Raw genomic sequence first — 26235 nt, forward strand, 5'->3', positions numbered from 1 at the left:
ACTGGCAGGGAAGTTCAAAGTCCAGAGACTTGGGAAAGTCAATGTGGGATGAAATGAGTTGAGCTTGCAAGGTTTACCCGCTCTGGTCAGCACTGGGAAGATCACAGGGTTTGGAAACAGCCTGACCTATGTTCAGATCCTGCCCCCTTTTATCTCTGTGCTTCGTATTTCTGGGCCTTAGTTTCCTTGTCAATAAGAGAAGAGACATCTTTCCTGCACGTTTGTGGTGAGGATTCACATAGATGCTCTCCATCAAGTGCATCTACAGGACGAGAAGAAAGAAGGTGCTTCTAGATCCTGTTCTGCTGGAGATTAGGGTTTGATTTCTCCAAGGGGAGGCAGCTCTATCTTGAGTCCAGTAAAATAGTTGTTGAATTAAAAAAAAAAAAGTTGGTTCATATCTCTCTCTCTCTCTCTCTCTCTCTCTCTTTTCCCCCTTAATTCCTTTGTTTTGTTTCTTAATACCAGAGGGGAGTTGGGGGGGGGGGATGGGGGAAATAGGTGAAGGGGATTAAGAGCACATTTATCACAATGAGCACTGAGTCACTGTATCGTACACTTGAAACGAATGTAACACTGTATGTTAACTGTACTGAAATGAAAATGAAAAACTTAAAAAAAAAAGTTGGTTCTCTTTACTTCTCACTTCCCTGTCCTTGCCTTCAATTCCAGAAGCTGCTACCAGAGCTAGAGAAATGGGTCAACTCAGAATTGAGTGAAGGGCACTGGGCCTTCCCTGTGAGGAGTGCAGGAGTTTTGTATACACCCCCTCCCCCCTCTTTCTGTCTCTAAATGATCTGAATTTCTTTACCCACAATAAAAGGATTTGTTTGTATAGTAGTTTCTCAATTGTAGATCTTGCTCAACTTACAGTGGGGTTATATCCCAATAATCCCATTGTAAGTTGAAGATATCATAAGTCAAAAAAATGCATGTAATACACCTAACCTACCAAACATCATAGGTTAGCCTACCCTACCTTAAACGTGCTCAGAACACTTACATCTACAGTTGGGCAAAATCCTCACACACAAAGCCTATTTTACAATAAAGTATTGGCTATCTCATGTAATTTATCGAATACTGCCCTGGAAGTGATGAACAGAACAGTTGTGTGGGTACAGGATGGTTGTGAGTGTATCGTGATCGTGAGGCCGACGGGGAGCTGAGGCTGCCCTGCCCAGCATCACTGACGAGGATTGCACCACTTATCACTGGCCCGGGAAAAGATCAAAATGCGAAGTACAATTTCTACCAGATACGTATCACTTTCACACCATCATAAACTCGAAAATCTTCTGTTGAACCACTGTAAGCCTGGGGCCATCTAGGTTCATTGTCAATGTCGTGGGGGTGCATCTTGGCTTGGGGCTGTCTGTTGCAGGTGAGAAAGAAGAAAAGTAGAGAGAAGAACCTTTGCAAGTTTCTGGGTTCTTGCATTTGGGATCAGTTGATGACAACTTGGGGAGAAGCTTTCTGCTAAAAGTTCTGGGATGCTTGATGGGCTTCTGGAAGATAAGTGATTAACTCTTAGGTCAAACACTGGAATTAAGAATAAAGGTCATCATGACATGAAAAAGGATTTTCTTTCCAACTTGCATGGGGCTTTCTCTCATTTTTAATTTCTTTTTATTCAATTAATTTCATTCTATCCTATTTCATTTCTTTCATTTATTCATTCATTTCACTTCATTTTCTTTCAAACATTTATGGGTGCATTTGTGTGTATAGGACTGCTATAGTCAGGCCCTGGGGATTTATCTGGGAAGAAAACAAATGAAGTCTTTGTCTCATGGAGCTGATATTCTGATGGGGGAGACAGTAGAACAATAAATAAACATAAGATAGTGGCAGGCAGTAATAAATGTTCCAAAGAAAAAGAAAGCAAAGTAAGAAGCTAGACCATCATGGCGGTAATATTTGGGCAAAATAACAGAGCACAAAGACAGAGTAAGCCTTTGTAGGTGTCTGGGGGTGAAGGACTCTTCTAGGCAAAAGAAGTAGAAAGCGCAAAGGTGTGAAGGCAGGAGCATGCGCTGTGGCCATGAGGAACTAGGAGGCCACCGTGACTGGAGCACACTGAGCATGGGAAGAGTCGACAGGGATACAGCTAGAGATGTGGCCAGGCCCAGATCGCACGGCCCCTAAGTGGATGTGGTATGGACCTGGGGTTCTATTCTAAGTTTGTTGGAACATTGTTACAAGGTGTTGTTCATAGGTGTTATAAAAGGGATGAATTATACCCCCCCTCCCCAAATTAATAGGTTGAAGACCTAACTCCCCACACCTCAGAATGTGGCTGTATCTGGAGACAGGGCATTTGGGGAGGTGATGAAGTTGAAATGAGGCCATGACGGTGGGCCCCGATGTAATATGACAGATGTCCTTATAAGAAAAGGAAATCTGGACACAGAAAGAGACACCAGAGATGCACATGCATAGAGAAACGACCATGTGAGGACACGGCCATCCACAAGTCAAGGAGAGTGGCTTAAGAAGAAACCAAAATTGCTGACGCCCTGATCCTGGACTCCCAGCCCCCACAACTGTGAGAAAGTAGATCTGTTGTGTAAGTCATGCAGTCTGTGGTGTTCTGTCATGGCAGCCCTCCCAGACAAATAGGAAGGGTATCGAACTGCAGATTGCCGTAATCTGGCTTTAATTTCCAAAAGATCACTACAGCTCCTCTGAAGGAAGAGCCACGCTGGGGAAGAGTGGAGGCAAGGAGGCCAGCTAAGAGGCTGCTGTGGTGACCCAGGTGAAAGGGGGTGGTGGGCTGGGCTGTGCTGGGAAGCAAAGAGGTAAGGAGAAGTGTCCTGAGTCCAGATGGACTTCGCAGGCAGCACCAACAGGACTTGTGGGAAAGAGGAAATGGAGATGTTGGCCAGATCAGGCTTGTTTGAAATGTTCACTCCGGCACTGTCAAAAATCATTCATCCTCTGTCCCCTAAGAGGTTCTGGGGGGTACTGTGAGAAGATCTTAAAAAAAATATTCCTAAGATTTTAGAGCCAAACCAGCCTTCAAAGGCTGTTTAACAAAGGATCAAAAGGCAGAGGTCACTGAAAGAAAGGAGTTCGTAAGATGGTTCTAGAGTCAGAATGCTTGGGTTAAAATTCTGGATCCAGTTCTTACTGTGTGACTAAGGACAAGTTACTGAAATGTTCCACATCTCTGTTTCTTCATCTACACAATGAGGATGACAATATCCACTTCATGGGCCTGTTGTACAAATGGGCATATTTTTGTGAAGCTCTCAGCATAGATCTGTCCTATAGTAAATGGTATGTAGTAGTTAGCTCTTGCTGTGTAACAACCCCCGCCCCAACAACTCAGTAGCTCATATAAGAAGCATGTATTATTGCTCATGAATCTACATGTCAGTTTTTGGGCATTTTTTTAGGGGGCTAAACAGGACCAAAGATATGAGCTCTGTTTCCAAAGGGCCTGTGAACTAGGCAAACAGTGGAAACATACACTTAAAGCGCATAAATCTTTGCACAGGTGGCAGGAGCATGTAAATGTGGACTGGGACTGGCTGGGAGACATGACTTCTCTTCCAACTGTGGGATTCGAGGCAAGTTCCTTCCCTCACTCTGCCTCAGTTTCCATATATAAGGGAAGGAGTTGGATCAGAGCATCTTGAGAATTTCCTCTAGATATGGATTCCCTTGAATATACGTAACACTACCTGCCTACCTATGGCTTAAACAAATGGGGGTGGTCTGACGCAAATCCAGAGCTAAGCAGTCCAGGACCCATGTGTCAGCTCAGTGAGAGCTGCGCTCTCCCCCTCTGCCACCCTTAGGCGGCTGGCTTGTCATCTCAGTCCCAAGGGAGTCACGGTGCCTCCAAGTATCACGTCTTTGTTCTAGGAAGGTAAAAGGGAAGGGGCAGAAAGGGAGCAAAGGTTTATACCCACGGAGTCTGTTTCTAATTGTAAGGAAATCAAAGCCTTCCTTGGGAGCCCAGTCCTGCTAATTTACATTTGTCTTATTAACCAGAGCTGTTCTCCATGGCTGCGCAACTAGAAGGTGGCGACAACTCCTGAAAAGGAGTTGGGTCAGCAACTCATGCTGCTGGCTGCAAACATTAACCACAAGTTCACAGAGTCCCGTGGGAGCCCCTTTGGGCCGTCAGACCCACAGGGAGCTCTGACCAGTCCAGAGGTTGTCGCTCAGGGAACATTCCCCACATCATTTCATGGGACCATACATTCTAAAAAGACAAGGACCCTGCTTGCTCAGTCTCACCTGGATCTTTAGAACCTGGTTCAGGGCCCGGTCCTTCAGAGTTGTACAACAAACTTTGTGAATGAATGAACTGCCCACCAATGTGTCTGGATTTCAATGGACAGGGCGCTCAGGGAATGAGGGATCCAGATAATTGGATTTTCTGGCAGCCTGAGGGTGAAGCAGAAAAGCTTATGATTTCAAACTAATTCCAGCAACACTGAGTGCCTTCCGCATCCAAAGCTCCAAGGTAAAACCACGCGTGCTATGTATGTGTAATGGTCAGGGTCTTGGCAAGAAAGCTGGCACAGTCAGGGTCAGCGGGAGGCGGGGGGAGGCTCCATTGGCACAGGGGCGGCAGGCTTAAGGGAGCCCGACAAGGGGTGGCGGGGTCCCCTGGGGGACCTGCTGCCCCTGGGGCCCACAGAGGAAGAGGAAGGAGTGTATCCCCCACACGCAGAGAGCGGGAGCAGGGGCTGCAGGAGCGGATGCCTGGCGGGAGCTGTGGCCCCTGACAGGGGAGCACCGCCACTGGCCACTGCGCACAGAGGGGGCTGGGGAAGGGAAGCTGCACCCCTCTTTCCTTCTACCCACTGCTCACCTGTTGGCGCATTTCCTTCGCTGATTCCTCCCGAGGCCCACAGGAGGGGGGTGGAGGGGAGGGGGGCTACTGCAGTCAAACCCCCCCGGGCACAAGGCCGGAAGATCTGCGGTGGGGTCGACGGAGAATAGCTGGGACAAGGTACAACTTTACAGCCTCCTGATGGCTCTCCGAGGTAGACATGACCGCCCCCTTCTACACAGTCGGACGGAGACCCGGAGTCGCTCAGCCATTCGTCCAAGTTCCCATAGCTTGTTGGTTAGTGGCCAAGCCAGGACGAGCGCCCATTCCCGCGCTTGCTTCTGGCTCCTTAACACCCCCACCCCCCGCCCCCCGCAGCCGCCTACTTGGGAGAGAGCCTGCTCCTTCCTTTTGCTTCTCGATTCTTCTCGGGAACCATGAGACCAGGGTGGAAAGCACTACCTTTCTGGCAGGAGAATGAATTTTGCAAAGTGTAGATTGGAATTTCGCGGCCGGGGATGGGGGTGTTCTGTTTCAGCCTTTCTCGGAGTGGCAAGAAAACTGGGGCGGCAGGGAGCAGGGCTGAGTGCTCGGTGGGCCCCCGCTGACGACAGGTATTACTTGATCGAGCCTCCGTTATGTGCCAGGCATGGTCCTCAGTGCTTCACACACATCATAACCCTCAAAGGAGGGTATTATTATGTTCATTTTCCTGGCTCCAAAACAGAAGCACAGAGAGGTTACATTCCCCATTAGGTAGAAATAAGATTCAAAAGCAAGACTGGGTACAAAGGCCAAGTTCCTTCTTTTATTCCAGTGGTTGCCCTTCAGGGGCCTGCAAGCTGATTTGGACCCACTTGGACCCCAAATATTATGCGAAAAAATGAAATCAGTGGCCCACATTTTAAGTGTAATTTCACATAAAAACCCGAATTTCTGACATCCGTTAAAACGTGGAAGACTGGAAACCCTGGGCCCATATTCTCATGTGGCCACAATCAACTGAAGCTAAGTGATAGCTGATTCCTTTAAATGGGACATTTGCTCTCACTTGGCCGCTGTCCTCACCACTCCCTATCGCCCCAACACGGAGGCTGCAAACCAGTGGCCATTCCTTACCTGCCTGCACTATGGGTCCCTTACACTCAGGCCACTCCACTTGTTTGCGTCGCCTGCTTGGCTCCAAAGGGCCCACGGTGCTCGCTGATGGTACGCGACGATCTACTGGGATGAGAGAAGCAAATATTTGACCTTCTGTTCCTGTGTCTGACCTCATTCATCCTTAATGTTTATCTTCACGTTTTATAATACACTTACTATAGTAACACGATAGCCATGGCTGCGTTTTATAGATGAGTTTTATGCACATCTATTGGGGGTATTGCTCAGAACATTTTTCTAATGGGGCCCTGAGATAGCAATGTTTGAAGACCACTGCTCTTTATCACCCCCTGTATGGTAGCTGAGATGTTGTGAAAACCCCTTTGACTTTCTAGGCCTTAGACTTTTTTTCTTCCATCTGGAAAATGGAGGTATTGCTGCCGTCTACCTTGAAGAGCTGTTTCAAAATTCTAACCACCCAGCAAACCGTAAAGTGCTGAGCAATAAACGCAGAGAGCCACCCAGAGAGAAGGAACTGCTCCTCTTATCTTCATGTCGACCTGGAAGGGGGGACTGGAAGGTTCCCTGCAGGGGGTTGAGTCATAAAGCCTGGGCTGCTGGCTGACTCGTTCCAACCCCCTCGCCCCCCCCCGCCCGCCCCCCCGCACAGCCACAAGGATTGATTTCCAGGTTCATTCGTGCTGATGACGCGCTCCCGAGGAAGACAACCGCTCCAGCCTCATAAAAAAGAGGCAGCTGCCCCGTTTCTCTTCACCTTCCCCTCACCTCCAGCCTCCACCCGATAGCCCAGGAAGACTTTTCTCGTTTCCTTCAACCCCGGGGGCCTCCTTTGTCCTTGGGTTCACTCTCGCTTGGAGAGAGTGTGGATTTAGAGGAGGACTCAGAAACACGTAGGGGTGTCCACAGAGCGTGTGCCCCAGTGTGGTCATGTCGGAGCTCCCTCCCACGAGAAGGGAAGAGAAGAACTTGAGATGAATCCCTTCATGGCCCCTTGAGGGCAGCTCCACCTGAGATGGGGCCTGGGCCTCCTGGCGGTGAGCTCTTTGGTGGACTTAGGGGGTTAGGCGGACCCCGAACATAGAGTGAGTCTCTGGGACAGGGCACTCCACGCACTCACTCCTTTCCTTCCAACACCAAGGCCGAGTGCAGAATTGTTCAAATCCCCAAGGTGCGGAGAGAGAGTGTTAGCCAGGACTGTAGCCTATTAAGCAGTGGAGTGTGGATGACAAATGTCCTGCTTTGCCTGGGACCGAGAGGTTTCCCGGGATGTGGGACTTTGGGTGCTAAAACCGGAACGGTTCAGGGCAAGCAGGAAAGGTCAGACATCCCAGATGGAGTCAGAATTCAAATCCTTACACTCTGTCTCTGAAGCCCCCATGCTAACCCATGCCTCCACAGCACCCTGAGTAGGACAGAGACGGCCCCCGGGGGTATGAGCAGTGTGACAGGCAGTGAACCCTTGGAGGAGAAAGCAAAAGAGCCTCAAATATAGGGACAAGTTCTCTGTGTTACTTCTCTGTCTGGGAGTGTGGTAGGAGACAGCAGAGACGGTGGCTCCCTACCCACCTTGTTTGCCAAATGAGGTTCCAGGAGAGAGAGGGACAGTGCCTGTGAGAGCCTATTTACGGAGCATCTTTCTATTTATAACTTTAGTCCAAACCCTTGTGAGGTATGTTTTCCAGATGAGGAAAGCAAAGCTTTGAGAAGCTCAGAAATGTGCTCAAAGCCCACCTCAGTCGCTTTGCTCTGAAAAAAAAAAAAAAAAGCCATAGGCTGGGAAACTTATAAACAGTAGAAATTCATTGCTAACAGATCTGGGGCCTGGAAGCCCAAGATCAGAATGCCAGCACGGTTGGGTGAGGGCCCTCTTCTGGGCCAAAGACTTCTCACTGTATCCTTGTATGACAGAAGGGGCTAGCGAGAGATGTGGGGTCTCCTTTATGAGGGTATTAGTCCCATTCATGAGGACTCCACCCTCATGGTCAAAGGAAAGTGATGACCCTCCACTGAAAGTGGCAGATTTTGCATCTGACCTCGGGTCTGTTTGCCCCCAGTGGCTGTGCTTTTTAACCATTAGGCCAAACTGTCTCTCCGAGAGGACTTTCTTAAAACATTGAATCATTTCCTATGATTATAACTCAAATCTGGCAGGGGAGGGAAGATGGTAGGTGAGGGTTTGTTCCATCTTTCTGTGCCCTTTGAGTCTTCTCAACTTTCCACTAGTGGCGGCCGGTGGTGAAGCAGGAAGAGTGAGCCAAACTTCAGTTTCTCGTATTTCCTTGTTAATAACATCCGGTCAAGAGAGAAGGTCAAGGCTGTTAAGTGCAACAAGGTCTTGAAGGCGTCTGTGGAGTTGTTACCCTCCCCCACCCTGTACCCCTACTTTTCCAGCCTTATCTGAGCTTTAGGGGTGTGTGTGTTGGGCGGGGTTACCACAGACATGTGCACACCCTGGGTTTAATTTATCAGTGTTACAAGTTATGTTTTGCCAAACTGCCTATGGGCAAGAGCCAAAATTGAAGTGTTATTTAAAATACGTGAGAGAGGGGAGCCTGGGTGGCTCAGTTGGTTGAGCATCAGACTCTTGGTTTCAGCTTGGGTGGTGATCTCATGGGTCTTGGGACTGAGCTTTGAGCTCAGCAGGGGGTCCACTTAAAGATTCTCTCCCTCCCTCTGCCCCTCCCCCCACTTGCACACTCTCTGTCTCAAATAAATAAACAAATCTTAAAAAAAAAAACACATGAGAGAGACTGATAATCATTTAAATAGCTTTGAAAAGTGTGAGACCACATCGACTGTAAAATACTACCTCCTTGGGAGATCCAGTCCAAAGAAAAGTTTTTTCCTAGGTCCTGTTAATACATGTGCCTGCAATCTTCTCATACCTCAGCAGAAGTCATTCATTTCACAAATGAATTTGTGATAATTCATTTTTGACTGTCTCCTATGTGTCAGGCCCTGTGCTGGGTGCTGTAGGATATAAAGATGAGATTGACTAGGATCTTTCCCTCATTGAGTCCCCAGGTCATTAAAGGAGACCAAAGACACAAATTAATGTACTAATGGGTAGAAAGAAAGAAAGGGAGAGCACTGCTGGCAGTGGCAATGGCCTGAGCGAGGATCTAGAGGGTGGAAACTGGCACCCATGGGACAGAGGAAGAGCCTCTTGGGCTCACAGAGTACTGGGGAACAAGGAAACAGAGAGGGCAAGTCCCTGAGCGGAAGACCCCCCCCCCACAACGTCAGCCCTCACTCCTGAAGATAGGGCGATGTATACATATGCCAGAAATAGGTCTCAGGAGAACGTGATGGTCGACAGTAAGAGTTAAATGTTGGTAAGTCAAAACCCAAAGAATGGCACAAACTTGGGGAATTGCTAAACCTTGGGCACAGACTAAGAGGTGAGGCGTTCAGCTCGGGGAGAGCTTGGCATGGGCGGGAGGAGATGAGGTGCCCTTCACAGGCAGAACCGGAAGTCAGCCTAGAGGTGTGCTTTGGAAGAACGGAAAGAATTTCCTTGGCGGGAGAGGGCGGCCACCGACATCCTGAGCAGGGGAGATGTGTGAAGAAGGTGGGGAGCTGGGGAGGAGGGAAGGAGATGCAGCTGGGGTGTGTGAGTTCCCTGGTTTGACCTGTGCTGAGGGTCTGCTCTAACTTCCTCCCCTCTGGGCAAGTGACTGATCGGGGTGATGAAGGGTGCCCAGGTTTTGGGGCTGGGTTGAACTCTAGCTTTCCTTAACTGATCTGAAGGCATCTCTCTGAACCTCCCTCGGCCTGGGTTTCCTCATTTGCAGAAAGGCCTTCCCCAGGCTTCCCTAGCAGGGCTGCTGTGAGGGTTAGAGCTTTATGTCAGAGCACTTTGTGGGCAAGTCATAGCGAGTCCCAAGCCGCCTCGCCTTTCCACTTTGCACCCCTACATCTGCTTCTGGCTCAGAAGCTTGGCTCACAGCCACGTACCATTTGTGGAAAGAAAAGAGACAGCCCCTTGCGGCTTTCTTGTGTGCCTGGGGAAATCTCCAGAAGCCCCTGCAGGTCATGTGCTCATTCGGAAGCACTTGCTGATGGAGGGGGCGGGGCTTCCCTTAGGCCAATCAGGGCGGGCCCTGAGCCGGGAGGCGGGGCCGCTTCTGTCCCTGGAGGGGCGGGGCTGGCTGTAAGTCTGGGGACAAGGCTAGCTGCCCCGGGGTGCATGACCCAAAGTGCCCAGTTCAGTGACAGTTTGCAGAGTGCGCGCTCAGAGTAGGGTCTCAGGCGTTGGAGTTGCTCATAGATCACAGGGCTCAAGGTCTCTTCCCTTGATGGTGTCTGGGTCACTAAACCTCAAAATGAAAGGGAGGGGAGAAAACGAAGCGAGACTCTGAGAGAACCCGCGCAGCTCAGAGTGGTTGGTATCAAAACCATAACGTTGTTTAAAAAGTTTTTTTAAATCCATAGTTCGTAACTTTGCTTCCTCCTCTCTTCTCCGGGGCGTAACAGCCTATCCCTTTTCCTTTAGTCCTCACAAGCACGCAGGCTCCTCGCGGGGACAGTTTCGAGTGCTTCCTGCTACCGTTTTGTGCCACCATCTGGAGGTGTCCTGTGGTTGGCGCCCTAGTGACTGTAAACATGGTGGGCCAGGCTACCTGGGGACAGATGTCAGCTGCAGCACCGCACGGCAGCGTGAGTGTGTGCAGGCTAGACTCCCTGTGCTTGCCCTCAACGGGTCCTAGGAGACAAGCACTAGCTCTTGGTAGTGATGGTCAACAGTTTGCTCTTCTCTGTCAGGAAGAGGTGGCCGGTGGAAAAAGGGGACGATTTGTGAATCCCTCAGGATTGGATTCTTGCCACTTCCTGCCCTCTCATCAAAGAGCAGAACACAGAACAGGGCCATGTGAAGGGAGGGAACGTGCAGCTTAATGAAAAGCATGTGCTCCATAATGTAAGGAAATTACAGTATTATTACTTCCCAGCATAGCAACAAGATATAAATAGATGCTAATAAGTAAAATTAGGTTAACTGCTGAAAAAAGTACCATTCATAATAGGGTTGCATTATATAAATGTTTGCACATGTAAAAGTCCTTTAATATACACGGACTTCGATGCATTGGCATGAAAAACTGCCAGTTCTGCGACTACTAGCTGTGTGATCTCAGGCAACTCTCTTCCCCTTTCTAAGCTTCAATTTCATTGGCTATAAAATGAGGCTACTAATTTCTTTCTTCTAATAGAGGACCAGATGAGGTAATGTGTGAAAGGGCTTTGAAAACTGGAAAGCACAATCCTTTCCTTAGGTATTTCATAATTACCGTAACTAATAATCATCACAACTAATCATCCACAATAAAAATGTGTTCAAGGAAATCGTAAAAACTCATTGTTTGAAATACCACACTTCAAAACCATCCAGAAATACTAAATTCATGTTTTTCTTTACAACAGTGTCTACAAATTGGAGACATTTAATTTGCTTTTTTAGATACTTTTTGATTAACAACAACCTTGGACCTCACCGCGTCTTCTTTAGGGACTGAACAGCAATTTGTGGATCGTTTCAGACTGAAATCTGGATGGTCCAAGTTCCTGGATTAAGGTAGCTCCCTTTGTGAATGTATTTTCTGGGTAAACACGAAAACCAGATTAAATCAGGCACTTCATCATGGATAAGGAAAAATCAGTGCCCTATGGGATGAACTGTTTATAGTCTTCCTACAGAAATGGATGCGCTGTTTATACCTAAGTGTTCTGCTCTCTCAAACCATGGCTGTTAGCGTCTCACTTCAAGTTCCTTCACCTAGCCATGACTGTGGGAGAGTCAGTCGTTGTGGGTTAAAAGCAACTAATGTCAGACCCCTGCTGGCCTAATCTGGCACTGCATGGGCAAACATAATCTCTGGTTCCTAATAATGGCGACATTAGCGACAGGGGCAGGAGAGCAGAGATGCCAAGGATTCAGTGTTGCCTTAATTTCTTTCTAGGTGTCACGATTCATCAAAACGTGTGCCAAAATGGGAGCAAGAAGAAAGGTCGAACTTGACTTACAATGGAGAACAATGGCTCTTGAGGGGCAACGGAGGATCATAATCTCCCTTCAGGGCAGTTTAGAGCTTGAATCTGTCCCACCAGCTCACCCTTCATTGCTAACAGCATGTAGAATGTTACATTGTTCTTCAGGATGCTTTCAAACTCATTGTTGGCTGAATGTTCTAACCTCCAGTGGGGCAGAAGCTTTCTCCCCAGCTTTTTCATTCTGCCTCTCAGAAGCAAGGAGGAAGGACTCCGAAGGGTCAAGGTCAAAATGGAGTGCTCAACCGTATATGTGATGGAACCACCATAATGGGAGGTGGAATCTGCAGGTATAAGGAATGTCTAGAATTACAATGCTTTTCCTTTTTGTGGTCTGAACAGGCTTTCTCTTGTTCTTTCATGAAACCGAAATAAAATGGGGCCTGCCTCTGCAAGGAAATGGAGTCCAGGGTAAAGGAAGCACAGAGCAGCCCCGGGAGGGACAGAAGAAACCCAAACAAAACAAGAATCTCAGATGAAGCAAGCGCAGCTTTTGTTTTGGGGAAGAGGATCCTGATTAGTGTTCCTGGGGGTAGAAATCAGAGCAAGAATGAAGAACCCATTTTGGAGGAGCAGAGGTTGGAGAGTGGCCAAGAGGCTGAGGTGCCAGGTCAACCCCCAACCTGGTGCTTTGGGCTGCAGTGAATGGGTAAACCACGGTGGGGGGGGGGAGCCATGAGGGATGGGGAGAGTGCCTCCATTTTCTCTGCTTTAACATGGTTGAGCAGATGAACTCTTCTTCTTTCTTCCTCTCATGGCAGAAAGCTCCAAGGACGGTTTCCAGTGGTCAAGAGTCAGGGCCTTGACACATCTGGTCCACCCTTGTGGCCCCATGATTTGAAGGTCACAGGGTTACACTGGACGTAAGGGTATCTTTCAGTCAAGTCCTTCAATCCCTTCCTCTTCAGGGCTTGTGCCTCTTCAGTTTGGCTTGAGTGATGCAAATCCACCCTTCCCAGTAAAACAAAATCATCATCTCATTAGCATCCCGAGAATGTTCTGTGATTGCAGGAAGGAAAGCTGTGATTGCCAATCTAAACACAGAGGACTTGGTGATTTTCAAAAGCACTGTTGGCTGCATTGAGCGGGCAGTGAGAAACCCACCCTCAATTTTCTGTGGAGTGTTCCCTTACACGGATGGACTCTAAGATACTTAGCTATTACCCTGTTGATGGATACTTAGGTCATTACCACCTTTTCGCCATTAGAAACAATGCTACGTGAACATTCTTATGCAAAAAGCTTTATAGATGTGTCGTATTTCTTTGCTAGAGAGATTTCTAAAAATCTTCTTTATACTTCATCAATCAATTTGTTATAATAATGCTAATATTGATCATAACTATTTTATTTCTTGAGGGCTCACTACGTGCCAGGCAGTGTATTAAGCGCTTTTTGTGCATTATCTTATTTGATTATCTCATCAACTCAGTGTGGCAGGTTCTATTATTATCATCCCCATTTTAGAGATGGGGAAATGGAGACACAGGGCATGTAAGTTACTCATTTAAAGTGACCTAGGGGCACCTGAGTAGTGCATCAGTTAAGCGTCTGACTCTTGGTTTCGGCTCAGGTTGTGATCTCAGGGTCCTGGAATGGAGCCCCACATTGGGCTCTGTGCTCAGCGTGGAGTCTGCTTGGGATTCTCTGTCTCCCTCTGCCCCTCATGTTTGTGCTTTCTCTTTCTCTAAAATAAATAAATAAATCTTTAAAAAAATTAAATACGGTGACTTAATACATGCGAGGCCCAGGCTTTCTGATTTGTTATTCCACTCAAAAAAGAACCCACCTCCATTTCAGGAAGAGAAACTTGAGCAAAAGGCATAGTGAACTTGTCCATGAAAAGAAGCCAATGGGAAGCTTATTGGTGGAAGTGTTGCCATCTTGAGTCTTCACTGACAAATCTTTGACTTTGGTGTTGATACAAGACCTTAAGCTCAAGGTCACAGGAGGATTTCACTCCAGCTGTGCCTACAAAACCTCTTTTTCAGATGCATAATTCAATCAGTTTTGTAGTTGTTCTATTTAACCCCTCCCAAACCGCTGCTTGACGTGGTTTTCCCCTCCATTAAATTAGCTGGCTGTCTCGGTGTTCTGCTGTGTCAAGCTGAGAGTACATGAAAAGGGATGGTGGGTAAATGCAGTTCAAGGCCATAGGTGTTGTGCATTCCTAGAAACAGAATCCCTCTCTAAGCATGAAACGTCACAAGGAGAACCGGAGACCACTCAGGTGATGGCTTCTTCCAGGCACGCTTGTGTCCATGAGCTCCTCTGGGTGATGCACCTTCGTCCCTGGGAGGGAAAGGGTCCGAGTGGGCTAAGGAAAGGGGTGAGAAGGAGGCGGAGGGAAGACAGCTGTCCCGGCCAGTGGGGACATTTATTCCTTACCATTGCTAAACACTCTTGTTACATTCCACTGGATCTCTTAATCTCCTAAGAAAATACCACCTGTGTCTCCTCTTGCCTCAGAAGGGCATGGACTCCGTCCAAGAAGGCCCACAACTGCATGGAGGGGGTCACACACACTCTGTATATAAGGAACGGGGTCACAGCTAAATCACCAGCCTGATGACACACACACACACACACGCACGCACACTACACATGATGCACGACCATTCTGGCTGGCGGGGGGGTTGTGTAGAAACCTCACTAAAGTTGTAGTGAGGTGGAAAACTGCATTTCTATGAACTCCTTTCAGGGAGACAATTGCATGGAGTTGGTAGAAATACTTTGCAAGCCATTTGGAAGCGGGTGGGGGTGGGAAGCCCCACAAGGGGGTGCTGGAATGAGAACAGGTGGTCGCTCAATGGCCTTTTCTTAAAAGGGGGTCAGGGCTTTTGCTTCTAAGTGTGGTAGGCAGGTGGGGGCCGTGGCCTCCAGTGGGTATGTATATAAATACCCACATTTCCCTCTGGTATTATACACACTGCCTCTCGCGGGCACGTCCTGGTGCCCTGATGCTAAGTGCCAGAGAAGGCATCTGAAAATGGTCCATGGGCAACTCCGTTAGAGGCCAGGCACAAGCTCCCAATTTTTAGCGACCTTACACCTCAGAAAAAGGATGTGACCGTTCAGCTGGAATGAAGAGGCTGCCAACGCACAAGGCTTCCCGAGCACCTCACCCTGGGCCCAGTGCACTGTGGGGCCAGGCGTCTTCGGGAGGCAGGCCAGTGCCGCCTCCACTCGCCACAACCATCCCCCCAGGATGCAGGGATGGGGGGCAGGGGTGGAGGAAGAGAGCCAGAGAGAGAACCACAGCTTGTCAGGGCTGCACCCCACATTCCAGATGGTGCCGCTCTCACCAGAACGACTCACTTGTGGTAAACGCTCATGTCTGTGCAAGCCCTGAGACGAGAAACCCCAGCCCATGGAAAGTGTGCTTCCTTTCAGTATCAAAGAAGGAAACTCAGGGTGACTCCCAGAATGTTCTAATGTGGGCTCTTGGGTCAAGAGCCAGACTTTCTCTTCTGGGAGATAGTGGCCAAATCTGGATACGAACTCAGGTCCCCCAGCAGCCATATGACCTTAGATGAGTCTTTTATTCTCTTTTAACCTCAGTTTGTTCACCGGTGAAATGAGGTCTTTGGGACGCCTCTCTAAATCTGTTTTCTATCATTGTTACAGCGATCACCAGAAAACCATACCCTGACCCCTTCTTGACGTTCCCTGATGCTCATGAGCATATGAAAAAGTCCGAGAAGTCCCACAGGGAAGAAACCAGTTCAACTTTGTGTGGCCTCCGGGTCCACTTCCCGAGTTGCTCAACTACACTGCATTGTCTCACGGCTCATGCACGTTTGTGGTCTCCGTGTGTTCGGGCCGCGATAACCAAACACCTAAACTGGATGGTTTATCAACAAAGGTCTCTTCCTCACAGTTCTGGAGGCTGAAGTCCAAGATCACAGTCAGGTTCTGGTGAAGGATCTCTGGGTGGCAGCCTGCTGATTTCACACTGTGTCCTCGTGTGGAGGAAGGGACAAGGGACCCAGCTCCCTAGGGTCCCTTTTCTAAGGGCACTGATCCCATTCATCAGGGCTCCACCTTTATGACCTAATTATTCCACAAATACTTCCTCCTAATACCGTCACCCTGGGGGTGAGAATTGCAACATATGAATTTTGGGGGTACACGAAAGTTCCCCAAAGCATTTGGGGGAATCGCTGATCTCCATCAAGTCTACGTATGAGTCCAGTTCTCCTGGCATAGCCCCAGCGCATGCACATACGTGCACCCACACGTTTCACCCATGGACACACATACACATCACACATATGCGTGTGCACACACACACACACACACACACAGTCACGGAGAGGAAGAAGGAAGAAGAGTTGGGGCTTCGTCGAGGAAGCCTGTTTCCAGTCCTACTGTTACTTCTCACTTTGCTAAGATCTTACAGTGTTAGAGCTGGCCGAGGTGGAGAGATCCTCCAATCTAGCAGACGCTACCCCTCATTTTTGGAGCATTTAGACAGGGAAGCTGACTTGCCAAATACTGCACAGGTTGTTAATGGCACGGTGGGGAGAGCAGCTAGGTTTCCCAGCTCTCCTCCCCCTTCTCCTGGGAAGAGCAGGTGCCTTTGGGTGGCCCCATGTGCTTTGGACACTCATGCGGCCATCAGTGTACCTAAGGGCGGCTCCCAGTTTTCTGCGTCAAGATGTAATCTCTGGAATGACTCTGGAAATGAATGCTATCAAACGTGAGTCACGATGTTTTCAAACATCTATTTTGCAGCAGGCCATTTTGTCAGCATCGGTAATATGGCAGCGAACAAACAATACAACCTTCAGAAGGTTATAGTCAGTAACTGTATGGACAAATAAATGTATGTAACTGATATGAAAGTGTAATTGGGTGGGTGTGGTAGCGAGGGCTGTGAAGTAGCTGAGCAGAGAAGCCAGTTTGGGGCAACCTAAGGGCGGGCTCCATCTGCCAAGATGACTCCATTTCGATGCGTGATGGCCATCACAATAAATAGTAATCACAAGCCACTACTTATGAAGTTCAGGTGCTGTGCTGAACCCTGTAGATGTAGCTGCTCATTTAACCCCTCGGAGTTAGTTCAAGGCAGATCTAGTTCCAGAACCAAGTCTGTCTGCTTCTAAAACCCAGTATCAAGGGCAAGCTCATTTCATTTTCCGAAGACCACACATTGCTTTTTCCTGGAGATTCGACACTGGGCTTAACTGGCTTGTAATGTTAACAATTTCTCCCTAACAATTTTGGCTAAATTTTACCTTTTACTTCATTCTATCCCTGGTAGGTCTACCCTCCAGAGACCCTTCCCTTCCCCAATAACACACACAAAATCAATTATGTCCTATTATCTGATACCAGTTGTGTTTAAACCTCACAAGGGAGAAAAGTATGTTTTTATGAGTGGAGATTTTGTTTTCCCATTCTATTCTCTCCCAGCGGTGGGGGGAGGGGATGAATCTCAATACTTTTTCTGACTTTAGACATAGTTGTGAGTTTGGAGCCGAGTTGGCAGAGGGGATGGATAAACACCACGCCTTATTTGTTTTCTGTGGAAGGCTCTCAGCTGTTTTTCCACCCAAACTGAATTGTCTTACCCTTGAAGAATGACCCAAGCAGAGAAATTTCCCAAACATCTGAAATCTGAGAATTTGTGTCTGGAATCCACGAGGCTCATGGTTTCCAGATGGAGAGGCCGGAAGGAGAGGAGGTGGAGGTAGAGAGGGAGGAGGGTGGTCGGATAAAAGGCAGGGGAAGCCTGAACTCTGGATCACTTCTGACGGCCTTGTGAGCCAGGCCAGGGCTCTTATTTGCTCTGCCAAGTTTGCCATTTGACAATCTGCCAGGCCCTAAGGAATGCAGCAGTATGCATGTCCTCGTGAGACTGTTCTGGTGATTATTAGGAAGCAAGTCATCGTGCAATTGTCTTTTCTGAGGGCAGCAACTGACCTCATAGCACAATATAAAAGCAAGCTTATGGCTTGGCTATCAAGAGGAGCATAAACACTCCAGATGGGATTTTCTCACCATCGCAGAAATGGTGAAAGACAGATACTTCTAGAAATTTTGGCTTCTAAACCATATGCAACAGTGTACCCCAGGTGACCTAACTCTTCCTCCGCATGTCTTGTCCTTATGCCAGAGGTGGGGAAGGGAGCTTAACAGGAAACCTAGTTTTGAGTAAAGTAACAGGCAAGCGTAGCCTGGTCATAAGTGTGTGAGATATGATCTTAGAAGGAATGCCCTTGTTTGATCACACAGGCCAGTATTTTCCACGGAAAAGAGATCAGAACCTACCTGTTAGCAAATGGGAAATTGGTTTAAGTGCTGAGAAAATGCCCATTTTTATTCTTTTTTTTTTAAAGATTTTATTTATTTATTTATTCATGAGAGACAGAGAGAGAGAGAGAGGCAGAGGGAGAAGCAGGCTCCCAAGGAGCAGGGAGCCCGATGTGGGATTCGATTCCAGGACCCCGGGATCATGACCTGAGCCGAAGGCAGACGCTTAACCATCTGAGCCACCCAGGCGCCCTGCCCATTTTTATTCTTAACTAGTGGTTTCTTTATCATCACCTCCACCTACAGCCACTCCACTGATGTCCCCCCCCCCCACCACCACCACCAAGCCAAAGAGCAGTCTTGCTCCTCCGACCTGGTTCTTTCCCTATGGAATAGGCTGAGTTTGATACCAGGATATAGCCATCCATTTGGGCCCAAGAGGCCCCAGAAGGCCAGATATGTGGGGAGAAACAAAATAGAGAAAAATGATTTCCTAATTATACTTACAATCTCTAGATGTCTTAATAAAAATGGTAAGGCAGCAAACAGCCACCTTCAAGCCAGAGAACCACACTTGGACTCAATGTTTTTCCAAGAGCCAAGCAAAGTATTCAAGCTCTCCTTAACCTGGTCTCCCGGTCTGGGACATGTAAATGTTTAACTACCCTTTGGCTTGGGGGAGAAAACAAGCAGAGCTGAACATACTCTGAAATGGCGTATCTTCCCCAGACCCCTCATTTCACCCTGAGGTATGAAGGGCTACTGCCTTGCCTCCTCAATCTGAGCAGTGCCCAGCATTTATGAACTTCTTCAGAGTATGACATGAATCTGGGGTCCAAGCCAGGCATTATAACATCGGGAAAAGGTGGACAATTTTCCTCTCCACTGCTCATCCTATGCTGATTGTACTATTCAGAAGTGAAATACGATTTAATCCCTTCTGTACTAAGGGTGTTACAAAATGTTGGGTGCAATGTAGTCATAAATACTTAAGTAAAAGGGAGAGAGAGAAAGAAAGAGGAAGGAAGGAAGGAAGGAAGGAAGGAAGGAAGGAAGGAAGGAAGGAAGGAAGGAGGGAGGGAGGGAAGGAAGGAAGGAAGGAGGGAAGGAAGGAAGGAAGGAAAAAATGTAGCGAATGACAAAACTGATCATTGCCACCAACAGAAGATGGATAGGCATGGAAAAATCCTTGCCCGTATATCAAATGGAATGCAGCTAACTTAGATCATTTCTATATATAATCAATGTAGCATGTGCTTTTATAATTATGCGGTGTTGACAGCAGTGTATCGTGGGAAAAATGATGGTTCCAGTCGCATGCTTCTGGATTTCTTTATCTTAGGGTCATCAGAGCAGGGCCAGGTTGCCACAAAGTGCTCAATGATCCATGGGAAATGAATCATGTCTTCATTCCAGGGCTTAATATATGCATTACATCACTATTAGAAGCAAGGGACTCTGTGGTTGATGGCTCCAGCATGGATTTAGGTCAAAAGTGGACCCGGAGACCAAATTCCCTAGAGAGGGCTCGCCACACAACTCCGCATGTCCTTTGCTTCTGAGTTTTCTTCTCCTAGCAACAACTGCTAAACACCAGCTTCCCAGGCTGGTATTATGTCTACGCAAGGTTTATTCTTCCTGCTGCAAAGAATTGGAGAATGCAAGGGAGAATCTGTTATTACAGGTTAAATTGTGTTACACCCAACTTGGGGTGAGGGTCCAGTTTCTTTTTATTATACTCCCAATTTTGTTGTAATGACTATTGCTTGAAATAAATGGGCAATTGACAGGGCCTTAGAGATAACAGGGATGCTTAAATGATTTTTATAGTAGCAGTATTTGTTGTAACAGAATCTGACCTGTATTCTGGTTATTAGTTTTATTCATCACATTGGAAGCTTGGCACTTCCATTGTTCATGCCATTATATGCAAAGCACTGTAGCACTAAAGTCACTTATAAAGCTACGAAAAAAACCTCTCTAAATACAAGAGGCTCAAGAAACAATAAAACCTCAGGTAGGGGGATGTTTTGTTTTATTTTGTTTAGCTACATGCTCTGGATGGTCAGAGGTTGATTGCTTTTCATCCCTAAAAGATATTTGTTTGGGTGCCTGGGTGGCTCAGTTGGTTAAGCGACTGCCTTTGGCTCAGGTCATGATCCTGGAGTCCCGGGATCGAGTCCCACATCGGGCTCCCTGCTCAGCAGGGAGTCTGCTTCTCCCTCTGACCTTCTTCCCTCTCATGCTCTCTACCATTCTCTCTCTCTCAATAAAGAAAAATCTTTAAAAAAAAATAAAAATAAAAGGTATTTGTTTTGCATTTTCTACCATTTGTGATAGAAGCACTTCTAAAAGGTTGACACGCACGTTCTTGCCTTCTTCTGAGCATTATTTCATTTCTTTAGGTGTGATGCTCAGGGTTGTCATTTTGAGTATGGTTACACTGTCCTATAATACAACAGTCCCCTTTAGGGGTTGAGCTGTGTGTGGAGCTGTTTTGGGCACGAAACACTCCCCTAAAGACAGTGCTTTTTAAGCTCTTTGGTATACAGGACATTTTTTTGTCCTCTCTATTGCTCTTTTTCCTTCTTGACCTGAATTTCCTTTAGAAGTCTGTTCCTCACCCTTGCGTTTCACCTGCTATAGGCTTGGAAACCATCTAACATGTAGAATTATGTGTGATGTAGGAATAGTTTCTGAGTAATGGCTTGATGGGGAGATGTATGGACTGTCTCTTACGTATGTGCTTCATGGCATTTATTTCAACTGGGCAGAGCCTGGTATGCTCACTCTTGAGTGGGTCTAGCAGAGGTGCTAGATTTTTCCAGTTCCGACTCTATTACTCATTGTCAGAGCACTTGTTTGGTTTCCTGTTATGGACATAAGGCGAGGTGAAGCTCACAGGTGGCTGAGCCACAGGTAAATGAGTTGCTCCTGAGTCCCTGAACTGGTGTGAGGTTTGTGAGGCACGTGGTCCGCTGTGGGCTGTTGCCATGATGGCTCACTCAGTAACTGGACTATACGGTAGACAAGCTCCTTCTGCAGTCCCTTTCCAAGAATATGAAGCTGGCCCCACATCAGCCTGGGGGAGACGTCTTCAAGATGTTTCATTAAATTACAGACTCAATGTCAGAGTCGGCTGACTTTCGGGATTTTAAGACTATGGCAGAAGAGGCCCTGACTTAGGCTCTCCTGGTGGTTTCATTATTTACAGCCTTGGAATAAAGGAGACACAGAAAATCTAATAGTTCCCTTCCTCCAGAAGTGCAGTTTCAGGTCCAAAGAGGCCTTCCCTGCCATCCTCAGCCCCCTTTCCCTCACTGTACACTGTACTTTGCAGATGGTACAAAGCAAGGCCTAATACAAAGGGCGAAGTCCTCTGCCCCAAGGCCACGCTGTGTGTTTATTCACCAATCCAAGGTGGACCCCATGTTGCTCGGAAGGAGAGATTAAGAGCAGGGGTTGCAAGGCCTGTGAAGAGCCAGATTTAAATCCTGGCTTCCCGTTTCTTAGCATGTGACCTTGGGCAGAGTATTCAACTCTCTAAATCTGATTCCTGTGCAATAAAATAGGAGATGGTAATATCTGGCCTCCGAGAATTGAGTAAGATAACGTGCAAAGCAACTAGGCCAGCGCCTGGCCCAGAGAAAGAGCTCCCTAAATGGTAGCTAGAAATTATTAACAAAAGGATTTAACCCTGGAGACTGCAGTATTTGGCAAGTACAGACACATACCCAGGGCGGCCAGTTACGGACTTAGAGCAGTCTTTCTGTTGTTTTTTTCTGTGACATTTTCTTCTCTGGTTGTGCTGGGTGTAGGTACCTCTGATGCCTTGTTAAGTCCAGGAGATATTCCAGACAAGCTGCAATTTCACCCTTTTAGGAGTATAAAGGAAATGGGGCCACCTGTAAGTTGGACCAGGCGAAGATCAATGAAACAAAATAGAGAGTTGTAGCTCTCAGAGGGGAAGACAATAAAATGTGAAAGGCCTGGGGCAATGGGATGTGGTGTTGAGATACTGGCACCAGGTAGTAGGGAAGAAAACCTCCAAACACATTGTGGTTTGTTAAAACGCTGAGACTCCCCAGTGCCCCAGGGCTTGGCAATCCCACCCCACCAGGCAGAAGTGGCCTCGGCCACTGGGGAGGGAGGAAGGAGGGCCTAATGATCGCTCCATGAGACAGAAAGTCGGCTGTCCCGGCTCTATCCGTATGCCTCACTGCCTGATCTTCAGCGATGGACTCAGCTCATCTTGGACAATTTCTCCGAAGTTCACACAGTCCCCCTGGCTAACTAACGAGGTCTGATGGAGACAGATTTGTTCAAAGGAAATTTAGAGCAGGGTTCCTAAACCACAGCTCCTCCAGACACACCTGCTGGGTGGGGGCGGGGGAGGGGTAGGGTGGGCTTTTAAGCAGTGAATTTCAAGGCCTTTAGGCAGGACTTGTGCCTTCTGGCTCACACAGCATCATCGACTATGTTGGGTGTTTGCATTTTGCCTCTGTGTATAGGACTGTTGGTTTCAGTGCAGCCTCTGGTCCTTGTATGACAAACTGGACCAGAACCACTTCATTGACAGCTTGATTCTACCTCTGTATCAATTATAGCAAATGGGTAGTTCTAACGTTCCACCAAGATGATCTTGCTGGCCTACCTGTAATTTGCTCTATAAAGAGTTTTTATTTCTAGAAAATATGATAAAAATTAAAATCTGGTTAATCCAAATGGTAAAGCTTTAATGTTATTTGAAAACATCATTCAGGATCAAGTATTCTTCAGGTTATAATGTAACTTTGCTCAGAAACTTTAAGCTAGGCACAGACTGTTTTACTTTGTGGTGAAAACATATCTCTAAATAATGATGACATTACATGTGCTCGTGTGCCCCTTCCCAGAGATCTCCTAAGTCGCTCCGGAGAAGTCAGGAGTAAATGAGCATCCTGTATCTAATAACCAAACACCATCATCTCCAGCTTTACCACAGTTAAGAGTGGAGATCATCATGAATATTTACACCTAGCAGGGTCTTTTGTGCACAACTCTCAGAGACAAATGGTATTTCCAGTAATAGTTTATTGATTTCCAAATGCACAGGGGCGCTGAGTCCAAACATCCTGGGATAGCAGTAAATCTCTCTTACAAAATAATTTACAGTATGAAAATGATATACTGAAACATTAACTCAAATGTGTAATTCCCTTGAAAGATCGAGTGTCCCCTTGTTTAATGTGAAGGGTGAAAGAGGAAGGTGACTAAGAAGGGAATGTGACTGTGCATGGGAAAACAGGCAGAGGACGACAAAGGGTTCGTCGGCTGCCCCCCACCCCCACCCCAGGCCTGTCACTGTACAAAGACTGGTCAGGTTTGACTCCCGTTATATAAATCTACTGTCCCCTCAAGGTCGTATCAAGCCCAGCACAGGCTCTGTGGCAACTTTTGCACCAGTATACCCACAAGTGTCTTAATTCGTTTTCCTTTTCCTGCTCTGGCATTTGCTCTGCTGTTTCTGGTGTGTTCTCAGTTCCGAATGCTACTCTTCTACCAAGCAGGTCCCCTGGGCCTCTGGGTCTTGGAATGGGCTGGGGTGGGGGCTTTAGAACGCTGCTGGGTAGAGGCAATGCTAATGAGATCTCAACTCTCCCCTATGGGCCTTCTTTCTCTTCTAAGGCTGGGCCGAGTTCATCCAAAATGAGATTTGTGTTTTAAATAGAAACTTCCAGATGTGCTAGGCACACAGTAAACATGCAACCGATTTTCTTATTACAAAGCATGTACTGAGCGGCCATTATGTGAGTAAGGAATTTCAAGTATTGGAAAGGGAATATTTTCTAGGTGGGGGAGAGGGCTTCCTATGCCCTGCCACAACCACAAGTCATAAACTCAGCAGCTGTGCCCTCAGGCCTGACCAGAGTGGACAGATCCCCGGGTCACCCAAACCGTTAGACATCTTGGAGCAGCCTGGGAAGTCCCCTCAGGGGCGCCATGTTGGCTCAGTGCTTTAGGAGCTGAAAACCCTCGCCAAGGAGCTGTTCTTCTCGTAAGCACCTTGTAAGCAAGCACCGAAGCTCCATCTGGTGACGCTTGTGATCAGGGCTGGCAGGAACCTCTGCAGGGGTATGCAAGGTAATGAGGGGCTGTTCTGAATTCCCCTTAGTTCTTAAATTGTGTGTGTGTGCGCATATATTTACGTGTGTATATACAGATGCACGCATATCGTGTGTGCACGTGCGCACATATACACAGATTCACTGGACTCTGAGTTAACAAAGCCTCACAGAGCACAGCACTGGCTGGGCTCAAATATGAAGATTTCCTTTTCTGCAGGATTGCAGCACCAGACATTTTCAGATAAACTTAGAGCAGAACACCTTCCACTTTTACTATTTCTTAGAACTTCTATACTCTTGAAGGCCTAGAGACAGTTTATTTATGGGGGATGGCACCAAAAAGGAAAGGTCCCCCCCAACTCCTGGGGGCAGGTTCAAGTTAGCAATGTGCACTTCACAAACCTGCTAAGGTGGAAGAGTGAGGCCACCTCGATGCCATTTCTGAGCCCAAACGGTAGCCACGAAATGTAACTTTGAAAAAGAATCCATAAAGTGGCATAGTCAGACGGCAGTGGGGGAACCGGAAGCCTTTTCCTCCCTCTGTACTGTAGATATACCACAGACCACCACAAAGTTAGGAAGAGCTCCAGTATTTCCTAGCTGTGTAACTCAAGGCAAGGGGCTTCTATTACTCCTCATCCGTTCTATCATCTGACAAATGGGGGCCAAGTACAGGGCCTGGCTCACAGCTGGTCCTCAATACAGGCCATTTCCCCTCCTGGGCTGTCAGAGCTGAGACTCCTAAGAGAACCTCTTAGAACTGCCCTGGATTTCAGGACATCAAATCAAAGGACCTACCCACTCTCAGCCTCCAGAGAACCCAAATCTGGAAGGTAGCCAGGGACTGCTGTGAGGACCCAATTCATTCTGGAGACGTCCATTATGTGCCGCCCTTGATGACTTCTCCCTGGGGGTTTCTGCAAACCTAGAGCCTGCACCCAGTCACCACACACTGCTGAGCACTCTAACTTACTCACCTGGCAGGAGCTTAAGGCCGAGCCACATCCTCCAGCTCTGGGGGAAGCTGGTGCTACTGCAGGAAGCACCCTAGTTCTTACACTGAGAAATGCTGTTGGCAGGGACTCCGGAGCCTGGGCAGAAGCTGCTGCTCTGTGTTTAATGCTTCCCTGCTTAAAGTTTTATCAGGTGCTGAAGACAGCAGGAGCCCATAAAGCAAATCTGAAATCTTAAGTAAAAGCAAAAGGGCTTTCCTTGAGGATTACAGAGATATGATAATATAATGATAATATATTGAGACAAGCTGGCATGTATTTTTATATTTCTGTTCATATCTGCTGCATAAATGCTTGGGTTTCCCAAATACTGATTTTAAGTAATAACATACAATCAGGTAGGGAGGAGCCAATGGCCTATCCATTGTGAAGATAAGGCTGCTATTTAGAGATGAAACAATAATTATTGGGGAAAGATAAACACAAGCATCCAGATCGTAAAATCTTCTTCATCTTCTGGCTTTTAAACTCTTATAAGAGTGGCCACTTGTCCTTCTTTATGGGCAGTTCTGTGGGATACGGCTGGGGGTTGTAATTAGTGGTATGCCAAATTCTCCAGTCTTTGCAGGAGGATAGGTAAAGCACCGAAATTGTCTTAGCCATTTGTTGGCCACCAGTTTGAGAGAAAAATACTTTTTTTTTTTTTTTTAACAGCCCAAAGTACTCTCAGTCCCAACATCCTAACATATTTAGTGAGCTAGGAAAATCTTAACCCAGAAGCATATACGCCTGGTAGCTTCCTGGCCTGAAAGAAATAATTTTATAGCATGCACAGGATCGAACAATGACATAAATAGGATTCCTACAGTAAGTACTGTTTCTGCCTCAAAACCATCCTGCGCGCGCGCGCGCACACACACACACACACACACACACACACACACACACACACACACAC

The 26235-nt window shown here is 47.4% G+C and overlaps 1 protein-coding gene across 3 annotated transcripts in view; it reads right to left on the bottom strand.

The window, feature by feature from the left end:
* Window positions 1-23272: 23272 nt before the first annotated feature.
* The window catches only part of TRIM44 (tripartite motif containing 44), a 118320-nt gene continuing 115357 nt past the window's right edge, over window positions 23273-26235 (bottom strand). For all 3 annotated transcript variants that reach the window (XM_025878345.2, XM_073904750.1, XM_025878347.2), the window contains one exon: window positions 23273-26173. The gene's annotated coding sequence lies outside the window, so the exon portion shown is untranslated. The remainder of the gene's footprint in view (window positions 26174-26235) is intronic.

The sequence above is a fragment of the Callorhinus ursinus genome, unplaced genomic scaffold (genome assembly GCF_003265705.2).
Source record: "Callorhinus ursinus isolate GAN/ISIS: 27379988/994484 unplaced genomic scaffold, GSC_fseal_2.0 scaffold21, whole genome shotgun sequence".
NCBI classification, from domain to species: Eukaryota; Metazoa; Chordata; class Mammalia; order Carnivora; family Otariidae; genus Callorhinus; species Callorhinus ursinus.